Source organism: Lissotriton vulgaris, chromosome 2_1 (assembly GCF_964263255.1).
Source record: "Lissotriton vulgaris chromosome 2_1, aLisVul1.2, whole genome shotgun sequence".
In the NCBI taxonomy this organism is placed as follows: Eukaryota; Metazoa; Chordata; class Amphibia; order Caudata; family Salamandridae; genus Lissotriton; species Lissotriton vulgaris.
Window position 1 is genome coordinate 638,382,211 of NC_141687.1, and position 14,995 is coordinate 638,397,205.

A 14,995-nucleotide genomic window follows, 5' to 3' on the forward strand; every position below is an offset into this window, starting at 1 on the left:
GATCGTTTCCCTTCAACGGGGTTTTTGGACGTTTGGGGCATTCCTTTACAAAATGACCTGAACCTCCGCAATATAAACACAATTTCTTTTGACGTCGCTGTTCCTTCTCTTCCTGACTTAGTGGACCTCTCACAGCTCCAATTTGCATGGGTTCGCTATCATTATTGACTCCAGTTCCCTTCTCGCTTCTCGTCCGATCAAATTGGGGAAAATGAATTCTCCAATCTTTTTTCTTTTCTCCTTTACGTTCTGAATTTCTAAAATCCAACTCCAACACAAGATCCACCAATGCCATTAACTCCGTAGGACGATTCGGAACTTGTGCTAAAACGTCTTTGATCTCATCCCGTAATCCTCGATAGAACAGGGCTGTTCTTTTCTCCTCAGGCCAATTAGTCTCCAGGATGAGTTTGTTGAATTGGGTAAGATAGGTAATTAAATCCTTTGAACCTTGGCGCAATTCTAATAGCTCATTGTCGGTAGCCTGGGAAATCCTTCTCCTGTCAAAATTTCTAAGGAATTCACTCTTGAATTTGGCAAAGTCACATAAAAGAGGATTTAGGCTTAATGTAATATTCCACTCAATCTTTCCTAGTATTATGTTTTAACTGTCTATACCTGTTAGCTCTCCTGTAGGTACTTTGTAATTGGGGTTCTTACTGACTCCGCAGCACAATGTGTAGCAACAACAGTCCTGGCTCCAGGAATCCTTAGTAGCACGCAAATAGGTTCAGGGGAGGTAAGGAGGGAGAAGGAATAGCTAGGGCAAGAGCAAAGGAGAAAAGTCAGTAAAGGGTGAAACAATACATTGCTTAGACGCAGATGCAACTTTCTTACTGTCTCTGCAGGCGGTTCAACTTTCAATTGCTACTCCCAAGCTATACCGTAGACTCTTCCTCAGAATGCCACTCTTAATGCAGAAGCGTAGACTGACGGATTTGCAAGTCTGTCAAACAGCTCAAAGTAGCTTCTCCAGAAGATGGTGCACGCGGGAGGCTGCACTCACTGTAGCTTTCCAATTGTACACCTACTCAGGCTTTTCTCAGTTCAGGGTTAATTTTACTGGGTTCCCACTTTTGGACTAACCCAAGAGAAGCTGGCTGAAACTTCCTCCGAATTCTCTCTCTACTGAAACTCCGCTTTCTCCCGTCATGAATCGTTGACATGGAGAAACGGAAAACTGCGGCTTCCTCAGAACGGAACGTTATTGAAGTGCGCAGTTTGAAAAGCGCGAACGTTCCAAGTACACTAGACTGCACTACCTCCACTGGGAACAAGACGACCATTGCGGCGGCCATCTTGGGAGGAGCTCGTGACTGGAGAGCAGGGAAACTAAACACCTACTCTATTGGGTTTAGACAAGGGACGTCTCCTGGCATATAATTTAGGAGCGCTAATGGCGGCTATCCTGAGGTTCCTGACAGGGCGTGCCATGTCTAAAGTGACTACGCCAAACATTGACTGCGGTCCCAAAATATACTGCTGGTCTACAGAATGGCCGGAAGCCAGACCGAGGTGGCACAATTAGCACTTTTTATAGAGCTGGGGATACTTACCAGGTTGGTGGTAAGCATGTGCATTTCTGTCAGTGTAGCCATGAGACATCATTATGTCTTAATCGTTTAGAAAGAATGAAGCCAAAGTGGGTTTTAAGACTCACCAGCATGGTGTTGTGCAGTCTCATTTGTGGTATGTCACAGACTAACATTGTCATTTACGGGGCTCAACAGTGGTTGCTGTGGACCACATTTTGTGTCCGGCAAGAATTGTTATAAGTCGTAGGGTGGAAAGAATGAGGTCTGTAGAGGTCCCCCACGCATAACAAAGGACATTTGCTGGACCCTGTATTCAGTAACTGTAACAACCTTAGGGTAGGCCCCATCACCCCTCTCCCATGGTCCAATCACTCTCTAATCCCTCTTACCTGGTACACATACAAATCTGTATCCTGCACTCCCTTTCCACAAAAAATTAGAAACTGGTCTAGGATCCCACTCAAACAGTGGACTAGGTCCCTAGCAAACTCAAGACCCTCTTTCTTTCAGAATCCCTCGTCAGACAGCAGGGAATTCGACAATTGGATCCGGAAGCCCATTGACTCCATACTCCCCACTCGCAAAATCACCTTAAAAAGACCTCGGGAAACAGCCCCTTGGTACTCAGATGAACTCAGAGTGAAAAAACGAATCTGTGGGAAACTTGAGAGGAAGTGGCGCCTGGGGTATGCCACCGCAGATAAAGCCACGTACAGGAAAGCTATTATAGCCTACAAAACTGAAATAAAAACAGCACAATCCTCCTATTTTAGTGGAAAAATTATGAAGGCCTGATCTATGCCGAAAGAGATTTATCAAATAGAAAAAAACCCTCACCAAGCTGCCCCCTCCCGTAGCCCCAAATGACAACCCCATCGCGCGCTGCAATGACCTAGCGGAATTTTTATATCAGAAAATAAACAAAATCTATGTAACATTTGCAGCCCCAACCTTGGAAGCCCCCATGGTTGAACTTCAGCTCCCTACTAAGGCGGAGTACCACCAGCGAATAGCTTTGGATCTCTTCCCCCTAGTAGACCTAGAGTCACTGGAAACCTTGACATTACAGGTAAAGTCAGCCTCCCCAAATGACCCAGCTCCACCTAGCACTATGACCGCCGCCAGTAAAGTTATTCTTCCTACTTCATGGAGCTGCTTAACAACTCCATGATAAAAGGAAGTGTGCCGCCAACATGGAAGCAGGCTATGGTGAGGGCACTCCTGAAAAAAACCCAACCTGGACCCCAAAAACCATAACAACTACCCCCCATCTCCCTTCTGCCTTGGGTGAGCAAGATCCTGGAGAGACACATCAATCTCCATCTCACAAGGTTTCTCGAGTCTAACCATCTACTCGATGCCTCACAGACAGGGTTCCGCCCCAAACATGGGACGGAAACAGCTTTGCTGGCCGTGACAGAAGAAACCAGGCGGATCCTGGATCGAGGGGATCAGTGGCAGTCATCCTCCTTGATCTGAGCGCCGCGTTCAACACGGTATGCCATAAAACCTTGCTGTGTCGACTTCTCGATCTAGGAGTGTCGGGAGACGCTCTTGCCTAGCTAAGATCCTTTATGAGCGAAAGGACTTTTCAAGTCTTTGACGGAGATGCTATCTCCAAAAGTAAACCGTTGGACTGTGGGGTACCGCAAGACTCATCACTAAGCCCCGCGCTGTTCAACGTGTACATGAGGCCGCTGGCTGAGATCATCCGTCCATATGGCATTAAGATCATCACATATGCGGATGACACTCAGCTAGTGGTCTCCCTCGCACAGAAGAACAGTGAGCCGGCACAGATCAACCTAACGACCTGTATGGAAGAGGTCAGGAGATGGATGACGGCATCTTCTCTTAAACTTAACGGCGATAAAATGGAGCTCATGTTGCTTGGCCCTCCAGCTCTGTCCACCATCGACCACCTATGGCCCATCAGCTTAGGCACACCCTCAATTCCGAAAGGCAATATCAAAAGTTTAGGGGTCTGGCTGGACAAATCCCTAACCCTCAACACCCAAGTCACAAAAACATCTTCAACTTGTTTCGGGATCATCAGGATGCTGAAAAAAATCCTGCCACTCCTGCCCTTTGAAGCCAAGCAAATTGTCATACAAGGCCTAATCCAATCCCGACTTGATTTCAACAATGCTCTTTACTTAGGGGCACCGGAATATGTGCTGCAAAAACTCCAGCGGACCCAGAAATGCCCTGCACGCACGCTGCTGCAGATTCCACGCAGAGTATCAGTGGTACCAGGGCTAAGGACCCTACACTGGCTTCCTGTCAGGGAGAGAATAAAATTTAAAGCCATGTGCATATCCCACCAAGCCTTCTGGCGAACCGGCCCCAAAATCAACCACTCTCTGCTCTCCCCCTACTGCCCCGGCAAACAACTTCGATCCACTCACGCATTCCTAGCGGTAGCCCCCCAGATCAAGAGGTCAAGAGCAGGAGGAAGGTCCTTCACGCTCAACGCCGCCAAGCTGTGGAACTCCCCCCCCTACACCTTAGATCGAACCCCAATCTGTTATCCTTTTGCAAGGAACTTAAAACATTTCTTTTCAGTAACTAACTAACCCCCAGCTACTCTCCTCAAGGCACGTTCCTTTCTATTAGCGCTTGGACGCCTAAGGTTGCCAAATGTTCTGATGATGCTAATTACAATTCACTGATCCAAGTCGCTACCACACTCATGAAATGAAATGAAATGAAATGAAAGGGGTTTTGTTGAGCGCGACTGCTGAGGGCAGTCGCGCTCAACAAAACCCCTTTCATTTCATTTCATTTCATGAGTGTGGTAGAGACTTGGATCAGTGAATTGTAATTAGCATCATCAGAACATTTGGCAACCTTCCTGACCCAAGATGATGGGATGCTCTAAAGTCGTTTCAAATCCAAAATGGTGACTGAATCGTATTTGCGCTTCCAGGTCAACACAAACAAAAACTGTATAAGTACAAATGAATAGTGTTACTCTGTTCCCTGACATTTCTGCATGCTGGTAGGATCTATCTGTTAGTTCTTACTTTGCTGCACTTTTATTGCTTTTCCTCTGTTCTTTGCCTCTTACTTTTTTTATGATGTTGAAGTATTCCTATGCTATCCTAACCTATCCTATGTCTATTGCTGCACCTTTATTGTTTTTCCTCTGTTCTTTGCCTCTTACTTGTTTATGCTGTTGAAGTATTCCTATTCCCTTTCAAGTGTGCAGATGTTGAGTGCCTTGCACTGTTGTGCCTCTTATGCTTTTTGTGTACATTGAAATCAATGCTATTTCATATTTATATACAATATTTCTAGGGCTCCCGGTTTTATGGTATTTATATTTTTATCATTTCTGTCCGTATTTATCCATATTTATTTTTTGTTATATTTTACCTGTAATTATCCATATTTATTTTAGGTTTTGTGAAAAAATGAAGCTGAAATGTGTATTTTCTGCATTCATTTAACCTGTTAGTGTGCACTGGTGCCTGAACGCAAGACAGTTAAAATGATATGTACACACTCAGATGGTAAAATATGCACTTGTAAGAAAATATGTAAATTTTAGTATCAAGGTTGTGCAAATCTACTGCTGTTTACTAAAATCCCTATCTTTTTTTAATCCCCTTGCGTGTCTATCCCCATAGCTATTGTCTTGGCAGACATGATTGACAGCATATAGATACACTCGAAAACAACCCAATTTCCGTTTTTATCTACATTTAAAAATAAATACAGACAGAAACATAAATGGTTTTCTGTCTATTTTTATGTAAAAATCAGTAAAAACGGATAACAGGGAGCCTTAAATATAACATAGTTAGTGATAAGGACTTCACTTAAGGTAAAACTCATTATTGCTTCACGTATAACTTTTGTGATATTTAACAATTCTACATGAAACTTTCAAATGAAATATCCGAAGTGACTACATTTTGGCATGTCAAGTACGGTGAACGTCCAGCTGGAGAGGGGCGGGTAGAATAGGAAGTGCCCTATGGGAAGCTTGCTCTCCACTGCAGCAAACACATCTCAGTGGAATGCACAACAATTTCCATGAAACTAGAACTTTGCTGAGTCGAATGCCTTTGCTCGGTTTTGTTTTGTTTTTGAGATATTGGTTTTACAAAGAAGTGAGCTTAGAAAGGCTAATCATCCAGGAGCTTTTGTACATCTTCTAGGTTAATCTGCCGATTTTTTGACCATCCAAATTCTGAAATAGTCTGAGGATGTTAGATTTGAATAATAAACTAATCCGATTAGAAGAGCCAGTCATTTTCACTTCGTCCAATGTGGCATTTGCAGATACTCAAAGGATTCTTCAGACTATTGGTCATTTGATTGGCAGGCAGCTGCTCATACTTTTTGTTGCAGCTTCTATTAGGATGCTTGGCACTAAAGCATGCATCCTGAAAAATAAGACATGGCCAGGGGTGGGGGATTACTATCACCAGTCATCCAGGACATATTGTTTGCGGTATTAGGACAACAAGTTTGCATGTTTATTTTGTCCACTGGACAAGTAGTCCCAATACCCTGTAGTAGAAACTCCTTTGGTGACAGCTTACTGTACCTCAGTAGGCATCTGTGATAGAGTACTGTCTGCCCTGACCGCTTCCCACCTAATTCCAAGACTTGTATGTTAATTTGTAGAAACGTGACAAATTACAGCCTTTTTTCCGAAGTTTTAAATAGCCCAAACTTGACTCAAGGGTATCCGGTATCTGGGTGCTTTACATGAGCACCAGTTGTGTTACACGAGGACACATTCATTTGTTAGGCACGGGGAGATTTAGGGCCAGATGTATCAAAGGGTTGTATCCATTCTGAGTATATGTGAAAATATGTTCGTACATATGGCCCCAAGTGATTTGCCCAGAATCACAAAATGCTGAGCGTCATTGTAGAGACTCAAACCTGGCTCTGGGATAGGCAGAGGGGACTGTTTCAAAGCTCTGATAGGAGAATGCTTCTTTAATTTATCATCTTACTGCATGGCAGTGAAAGGGACAAGTGGATTTTTGAACAACACAAGTAGCTTTCTCAAGCACACCTTCCCTTGGACAAGTTGATATTTTAATAAAATTCCACATCTGACTTAGGGGATATAAGAAGGTTGTGGGAGGCTCTCTGACTCCAGACTGAATGCAGGGGGGATTGATTCAGGGGAGGGGAGTACCAGAGGAGGAGATACTAATTCCAAACGTAAAACAAACAATCATTGGCATAGGCAATAGGTCTCGCTTTTGGACCTAATAAGTTTTTAGCCATGCAACAGCTGGTGTTGTTGCACCAAGGATATTGTGCTACATAACTAAATACTTATAAGGTCCCAAAAGCAAGACCTATTGGCTATGCCAATGCTTGTTTTCTATTTAAAGCAATCGCGCTTAAGATGTTTAAAACTAAAACACTTCAGGGCTTCAAACAGTAAGAAAGTGCTATAATTGAAATGCTTCAATTCAGTGCGGTGGCGAGGCACCAGCATATATTTTTTCGAATAGCACCTCCTGCTCTGTATATCATACACTGGGCGTTGTCTTTATGAAACAATATAGTGCAAACTGCGTAGCTGCTTCGGTTACACCAGCCACCCGAGTGGTGCTGAGGACGATGCAACTGCTCAACTGCCTCCATTGTCACCGGCATAAAATCCATCTTCTTTTCTGCATTACTCATGTTTTAAAACATCAACACATGCAAAGCTATACATTGCAGGGGCCTCTCTGTTTTAGTGTATGTAGTAGTTAGCAAAACAGAAGGATGATATCAGCAGGATCGTTTGAGGATATGAGTTACTGCTCGGCTCTTGGGGCAGGAGAACAAGCCAATTGACTGCAAGTCTGTTGCTAATTGACAGAGGAAGGCCCCACCAGCTGAACAGAGAATCTGTGATAGGGGAGGCAAGGCTATGAGAAGCATGCTGCTAAATGCTAGAGGAGCAGGAGGGCGATAGGGCGCGCGGAGCGCATCAGTGAGCAAACCAAATAACAGTGAATTAGTGAAAGTACTTCTACATGAATGAAGGCATGACAGAACAAGCATTTACAATGCAATGGTCTTGGCATTATTAAAGGTAGAGCTATTGGCATTGCTCATTTTTAAAAAAAAAACATAAATAAATGGTATGGTCATTTACAATGGCAATAGGTGAGCATTAGAGAGTCTCAGCCACTGAGATTTTGAGGTATGGACCCGCCCTGCTAAACCCCAAATGAGACCTTCATAGATATAAAATACTATGCTAAATAGGGAGGGTGAGAATTAGGTGTTGTTAATTCCTATTCATTACAGCATCTTAGTATGCTGTCACCATTCGCCTTTTATGGACTGATAACTATGCTGATAACTTTGTTGCTTATAATATGTTTGCTTGTATTATATAAGATACTGCGTTTGAGAACCCTGCATTAGTAAATAAATATTTCAAATATGCACCTGTCCTCATTTACTCCACGTTCTGGTTTGAAATGATTATATAGCGAAAGAGTGTTCATGTGTTCCACGATACCCGAGGTAATCTAAGTTCATGTTCTGGTTTGTCTAAACATTGGGAGTTTGTTAAGACCAATGAGACACTGTGGCTAGCTTGGTAAAGGGATTTTGGGTACTGAGGTGAGTTTTGGGCCATCCTAATTCACCGAGGTTCCAGGTCTCTATGCACAGTTCTGTAGGAGAACGGAATTCCCGCTACAATAGGTGACCCCAGGTAAAAGTTGTCCTGACGGGACTAGACTGTCAGTCACCATAGTGATGCTAGCCCCTGTGTCTCTATAGGCTTCAACTTTCTGGCCATTGATGAGGGGTTCCTGTCCAAAGTGTTGGGACAGGCAGTGAAGTTGGCAAACCCCATGCATGCCATTTTCACAGATAAGAGTAGCTATGGTAGGGGACCTGGTTAGGCCAGAGTCCATATGAGTTCCCAAAGTAAACCCAGCCAAATTCTTGGGGGAACTCCCACCACCTGGGGGATTACTACTAATAGTAACAGGAGGTCTGGGAGTATTGCTTGGGGGAACATTCTCCTTATTGTTGGATTTTGGGCAACTGCAGTCAGTTTTTCCAGTGGCCAGGTTGTCTACACACATGGCAATAAGGTTTCTTAGGGTTAGAGGAAGTGTTTTGGGACCCACCTATATTGCTCAGTAGTTAAGCCAAACCCATCAATCCGAGCACTCTTCAGGACTTGGTAGTTATTAGCATCATCATCACTAACTGTGAGGAGCTTATCTCTACCTTTTTCTGATAAGGAGAGCCATAAGATTGCTGCCCACTGACTTTGAGGTATCTGCTGTACTTTGCAAGCCCTCTCCAAAGCAGTTATCCGTTTGTGGATGTCATCCCCATCTTTGTAGGGTGGGACAATCTTGCTTAGGTTTCTATTATCATAGGACCTATCTTTATCCTTAGGGATATTGCTGCCACCAGTGGGTTCTAACCCACTTAACATTTGCTCTCTTGCAAGAGCAAGTCTCTCTTTGGCGAGGGTTAGTTCTTCCCTCTCAATCCTCAGATTGACTTCTGTCATTCTGGCCTGATGCTCTCTTCTCTGAGGAGAAGTCATTCCCCTCTGAGCAGAGGCATTAGAGCCATGTGAAGCATTAGAGTGGAGAGATTCCCAAGAGTGGGATCTTCCCCTCCTATACCTCTGGTTAAGTCTACTTAGGGACCTGTATGGGGCTATCCCATTCTCAGCCCCATGTAGGCTTAGGGTAGCCTGGCTAAGTCTTCTAACTAGGACCTGGCTGTCTGCATCCTCCCCAGAATCTTCCTCCTCCACCTCATCCTCATCTATCAGAGTAGGGTCAGGGACATCTTCTGTTGAGGGCAGTCCCTCGTCTGTATTACCTGAGGGGCCTGTATTAGAGGCTTTTTGAGCATCATATTCTTCCATGAGCTCAATCAGGTGCTTGAGGGTAGGGTTGGAACCCTGTTTTAACATTCTTGAACTGCACAAGTGCCTTAGCTCGTGGAAAGTTAGGGTATCATATCTGGAAGGTATCCTTAAAGGATCTACCTCCACTGGGAGAGAACCACTTGGTTCTGCTCTCAGAGACATGATCTAGTGAGGTGTGGTGTGTGCACCTATCTACACTAAGTGTTACCTACTAAACCTCTCTAGGAGTTGTAGTCAGGGTGTGCTAAGGCCTTTGCTCTACAATTAAGTTCAGTAGAACTTAAGTATTATAAGACTTGTTATATGTACCTATAGGTACCTAATGTGATCTTTCAAATGATATCTCAAGATTACAATTGGTAAAACAACAGCAAACTCTTATCCCAACTGCTGCACACCAATGTGAGAAGTTGGCCTGATATGTGATGTCCACTATTCTAGTGGGCACCCTGTATCAGTCCAAACAACCCTTATGGTGATGGTTGTAACGTCAACCTTATAGACCAGCTATCCTAGTAGTAGCATGGTGTATTTATTACTAACACAACCCCTCTGAACTCTTTATGAGGTCAGAGGCACATGCACATAACAAGATACTTAATTATCATACAATAGGGGGGGCGGAGCTAGCCGGCGTTAATGGTGGACGCGTAAGAGCGGAGCTCCGAGCCAGCAACTATCCGACATAGATCCTATCAAAGTGGTGTTTACTGAGCAAAACCAGCAGTTATCGCCGCCTCTGCCCCTAACGGACCTCCGGCTGAAGTTTGGGCGAGAAAGGGACTCGGGAATCCTTATTTTGCCCGCCTACCCTGCAGGCGCCGGACCAGGCCCGAATCCCCGGCCTTTCCTGCACGACGAGGCTGAGCGACGTCACCCGACGTGCGGCTGTGCCGAGCGGACGACTCGGGGTAAGAAGAAGCCCGGTGGAGCCCGACCCTCCAGCTACCCCACACTGCCGGACCACGCACCGGAGGTCCTATAAGAGACTTGGGGGCAGACGGGAGCTGCGGGGGAGGCGCCGGTACAGCTACGGGGCCGGTTGCGGACCACGTGGCAACTGCGGACCCCCCTGAAGGTAGGATTATCCTGGGCCCCAGATAGACGGTCATTGCCACAGCTGAGGGGAGCAGGGCATCGACCAGGGAGCGAGTGGCTCTCTGAGCGCGGATGATTCCCCCACAAGAACTGTGCTCTGTCACCCCCCCTGGGCCCCCCGGTGGGACTGGAGGACGGTCTACCGGCCACGGCTATAGTGGCCCACGGACGCACGTGGCGCCAACGGGCCCCAGCAGGACACACGCCCTACACAGCCTTGCAGCCGACCCCTGAAACTGCTCGCAAACAACGAGGGTGAACGCACAGCCTACTAGGGTCCAGTGAGGCCTTCATCCGAGTGGACCCCGGCCTCCCCTTCGAACATCACTATGGGCAAGGGTGACAGAACACAGACGAAACTGTCGTTTGATCAACGACGTAATAAGGAGCCAGAACAGCCGATTGCCCAGTCTCCAAGCACGGCTAGTGACTCGGGTGCCTCACTCTGCGCGGAAATAAAAGGGATGCTCACTACTATGGAGAAGGGCCTGCAGGAGGGCATGTCGGCCATTGGAAACAAGATCGATGCGTTGGCATATCGGATGGATCGTATGACGGAAAGGGTGGACAAGCATGCGGAACGGCTGGACATGGCGGAGCGCCGATTGACAGAGGCGGAGGAGGCGCAAACAGAGTGGGACACCGACCGTAAACAATTTGGAAGACTTCTTCAGGTAATCCAGGAGAAGTCGGAGGACTTGGAGGCACGTTCCCGGCGCTCCAACATCCGCGTTACGGGAGTGGCCGAGTCGACCCAAACGGGCAAAATGGAACTGTTCATCGAGAAACTCCTGAAGACGCTCCTAGGGGACGACACCTTTTCGCCGATGTTTATAGTGGAGCGCGCCCACCGCACCCTCGGACCAAGGCCTCCTCCGGGCGCCAACCCTAGGCCGATTATAGCGAAATTGTTAAATTACAGGGACAGGGACGCAGCCCTCCGAGCTGCCCGTGAGAAGGGCAAACTACAGTACGAGGGAATGGACATATCGCTATACCCTGATTTCACCTCGAAAGTACAGGAGGAGAGGCGAAGATTTGTCCCGTACAAACAGCAACTCAGAGACCTTGGCCTGGATTACGCCATGTTATACCCAGCGCGGCTGCGCATTAACAGGCAGGGACACTCCCATTTCTTCACTGATCCGAAAGAACTGCAGAAATCCCTGAAGGTGTGGATGAAAGAGAACCGAGGGGGCCCGGAGGCACATACGGCGGAGCGGACCGGTAATGAGGATCTTGAGGAACAAGACTGATGAGGAGGGGACGATCCACGGCGCACCATGGACACTCTACATCTTGCGCTCCCCCGGATCCCCTTATTGAACTGATGGGCGATACCCTCACGGAACGACCAGCTGCTGACCCTGGACTATTGTATGCTGTACTGTGGGTGAGCTCTGCACGTTTTGAGTTGGTACTACTGTGGGGTAGCGCTCACACTACTAAGTGCCCTACGTGGGACATGGCTCCCAAATATCAAACGCAGGAGGGAATAGTGATGTTGGGGTTCGGGGGGAGGGGCGGTGTGGACTTGTACATATTGGTAGAATACTGGGCTTGCCAGTCACTGCTTAACCCTACTAACGGGGCGCTGGCGAAGGGGCAGGCTATAGACATTGTACGGAAGTCCCGGAAGGACAGTGGACGACAAAAGGACTACTTAGGCTACCTCTGCCCCAGTGCTTTCTGCGATTACGGCTCGGATCGAGCTTGTTCGGGGACTTGTTTCATGGGTTTGAAAGTGGGTGGGGGGGAGGGACAATGGGGATTCGGTCACACCAGGTTGGGGTTGGTTGACTGTGGGAGGCGGGGGGTAGCGGGAGTTATGGGTTCAGGTATGTTCGGGGGGTGTTCTTTGCGTGCTCAGAAATGATGTTACCCACTAAGGCGCTTGGCAGTTGCTGCAAACGACGAATGGTAGTACCTATACTTGATATGCACATGCAGTATGACTACACTGTAAATGGCTGACACACCACACGAAGAGTCACTGAGTGACACAGAGACAATGAAGGCTCTGACATGGAACGTGAGGGGGTTGAACGACTATCGTAAACTCCGCAAGGTGTTGCACTATCTCCAAAGACACCACATAGACCTAGCCCTGCTGCAAGAAACGCACTTACCCAACAACAGTAAGATGCTTACACATAGGGGCCTCCAGGGTAATTCCACTTATGCAGGCTTCACCACACATGCTAGGGGGGTTCTCACATGGGTCAATCCAAAATCCAAGTTGTCCCTCACACTGTTGGTAGCAGATCCGGAAGGAAGGTTTGTGCTAAGCAAATGCACGGGTAAGGGACAAACTCTGCTGGTCATGAATGTGTACGGCCCGAATTACGACTCCCCGGCATTTTACACGGCAGTTGCGGGACACTGTACTGAGTGGCCCTCAGACAGAATGCTGTGGGGGGGTGACTTTAACTTAATTTTTAGCCCGGAACTAGATAGGTCGGCGGGGCCGCCCCGACGCCCGGCAGCAGCTACGCAGCAAATGCAAGCTGAAATGGTGAGACTGGGGCTGGTGGATGTCTGGAGGGAAAGACACCGGGACAGAGGGGGATACACACACTACTCTGCGTACCATAATATACACACCAGAATCGACTATTGGTTGTCCACTCTCCCGCTGCTGTCGATGGTGAGGGGCTGTAGGGTGCTCCCCCGTACACTATCGGACCACTCCCCTATATTGTTGGTATTTAACACTCCCAGCCGGAGGATACCCCCGTTCACGTGGCGCTTCCCACCATATTCACTGCTGGATGAGACGTTCAGGGCCGAACTAGGGGAGGAAATAGATATGTTTTTCGATACTAACCTAGGCACGGTAGACAGCTTCGGGACGATATGGGAGACTTTTAAGGTCTATGTCAGGGGAATAGCCATGGCGAAACATTCCAGTGTCCTGAAAGCTATTAGACGCAGGCTGGCACACCTTGAGGGGCTAATAGCAGAGTGTGAAAAACAACAACTAGCGGGTCAAACCCCCACAGGAGAAGGGAATCTGCAGGAACTCCTGAAAGAGTTCCACGAGGAAGCAGACAGAGAAGTGCGACACCTGGGAAAGTATGCGACGGCGCGCACTTACGGTGAGGGAGATCGGCCTGGTTCGCTCCTAGCCAGGATAATGAAGGGCGCCAGGCGGAGACAGGTAGTCACGGAATTACAATCGGCAGGGGGGACGCTGCTAACAGCGGAAGAGGACATTCTGGCGGAGTTCAAGGGCTTTTACGCGGAGCTATACACAAACAAGATCTCCGGGGTGGAGGATCAAATTGACAACTACTTAAGCTATATCAAAATGCCGTTTCTCGAGAACTGGCAGAGGGACTTCCTGATGTCCCCCTTCCTCCGGGAGGAGATATCAGACGCTCTGGATGGCATGAGGTCTGAAAGCGCCCCCGGGACCGACGGTTTAACTGTGACCTTCTACAAGGCGTACAAAGATAAGCTCTTGCCCTACCTCTCCACCCTCTTTGATGAAATCTGTGAGGAAGGTGCCATGCCGCCCTCTATGAGAGAGGCTCTGATTGTTACGATATTGAAGCCGGGCAAACCACATGACCTCCCAGGCTCCCATCGCCCGCTGTCCCTACTCAACGTGGATGCCAAGCCATATGCTAAGGTGCTGGCGACCAGGTTGGCACTTGTGGCCCCTGAGTTAGTTGCCCCAGAGCAAGCGGGATTTATTCCAGCCCGAAACCTCACATACAACATCCGCCCGGTGATGGGAGCCATGCAGCATACCAAACATGACACCAAGGCCATCGCAGTCTTTCTAGACATGGAAAAGGCGTTCGATTCCGTAGAGTGGGCATTCATGCGCAGAGTGCTTAAGAAGCTGGGACTGGGAGAACTATTCCTCCAACTCCTGGGCGCGCTTTATCATAAACCCACGGCACGAGTCAGACTGGGCGATGCAGTCTCGGAGCCGTTTGTCATTAGCAGAGGCACGAGACAGGGATGCCCCCTCTCGCCGCTACTTTATGCTCTGGTGGCGGAGCCTCTGGCGTGCGCGATTCGGGAGTACCACTCTTATGAAGCCATCAACTACCCCACCTACAAGATTGGTATATCCACGTACGCAGACGACACCCTGCTGTACGTCAGAGATCCGGTGAACAATCTCTCATCGGTTCTGCGGGAGGTTGTACGTTTTGGAGCGCTCTCGGGGCTGAAAGTCAACTGGTCCAAATCAGTGGCTTTCCCCCTGACCCCTGTCACCGAACCTTTCGAGATGGAGTACCCGCTCCAATGGTCCATGGAACCGATAAGATATCTGGGCATAATGCTACACTCTGATCCCGAAATTATGCTGAGGGAAAATTACGGAGTGGCCTATAGCAAGCTCGCAGATGACGTTGAACTCTGGATTAAGCTCCCGCTGTCATTGATGGGACGAATTGCTTTGATAAAAATGGTGGTACTGCCGAGGTTTTTGTTTCTCTTTAATAATATCCCGATAGTCCTC

The 14,995-nt window shown here is 47.7% G+C and overlaps 1 protein-coding gene across 1 annotated transcript in view; it reads right to left on the minus strand.

Moving 5' to 3' along the window:
* Positions 1–14,995, minus strand: part of ICE2 (interactor of little elongation complex ELL subunit 2) — an 823,034-nt gene that overhangs the window by 520,724 nt on the left and 287,315 nt on the right. The window lies entirely within an intron of this gene.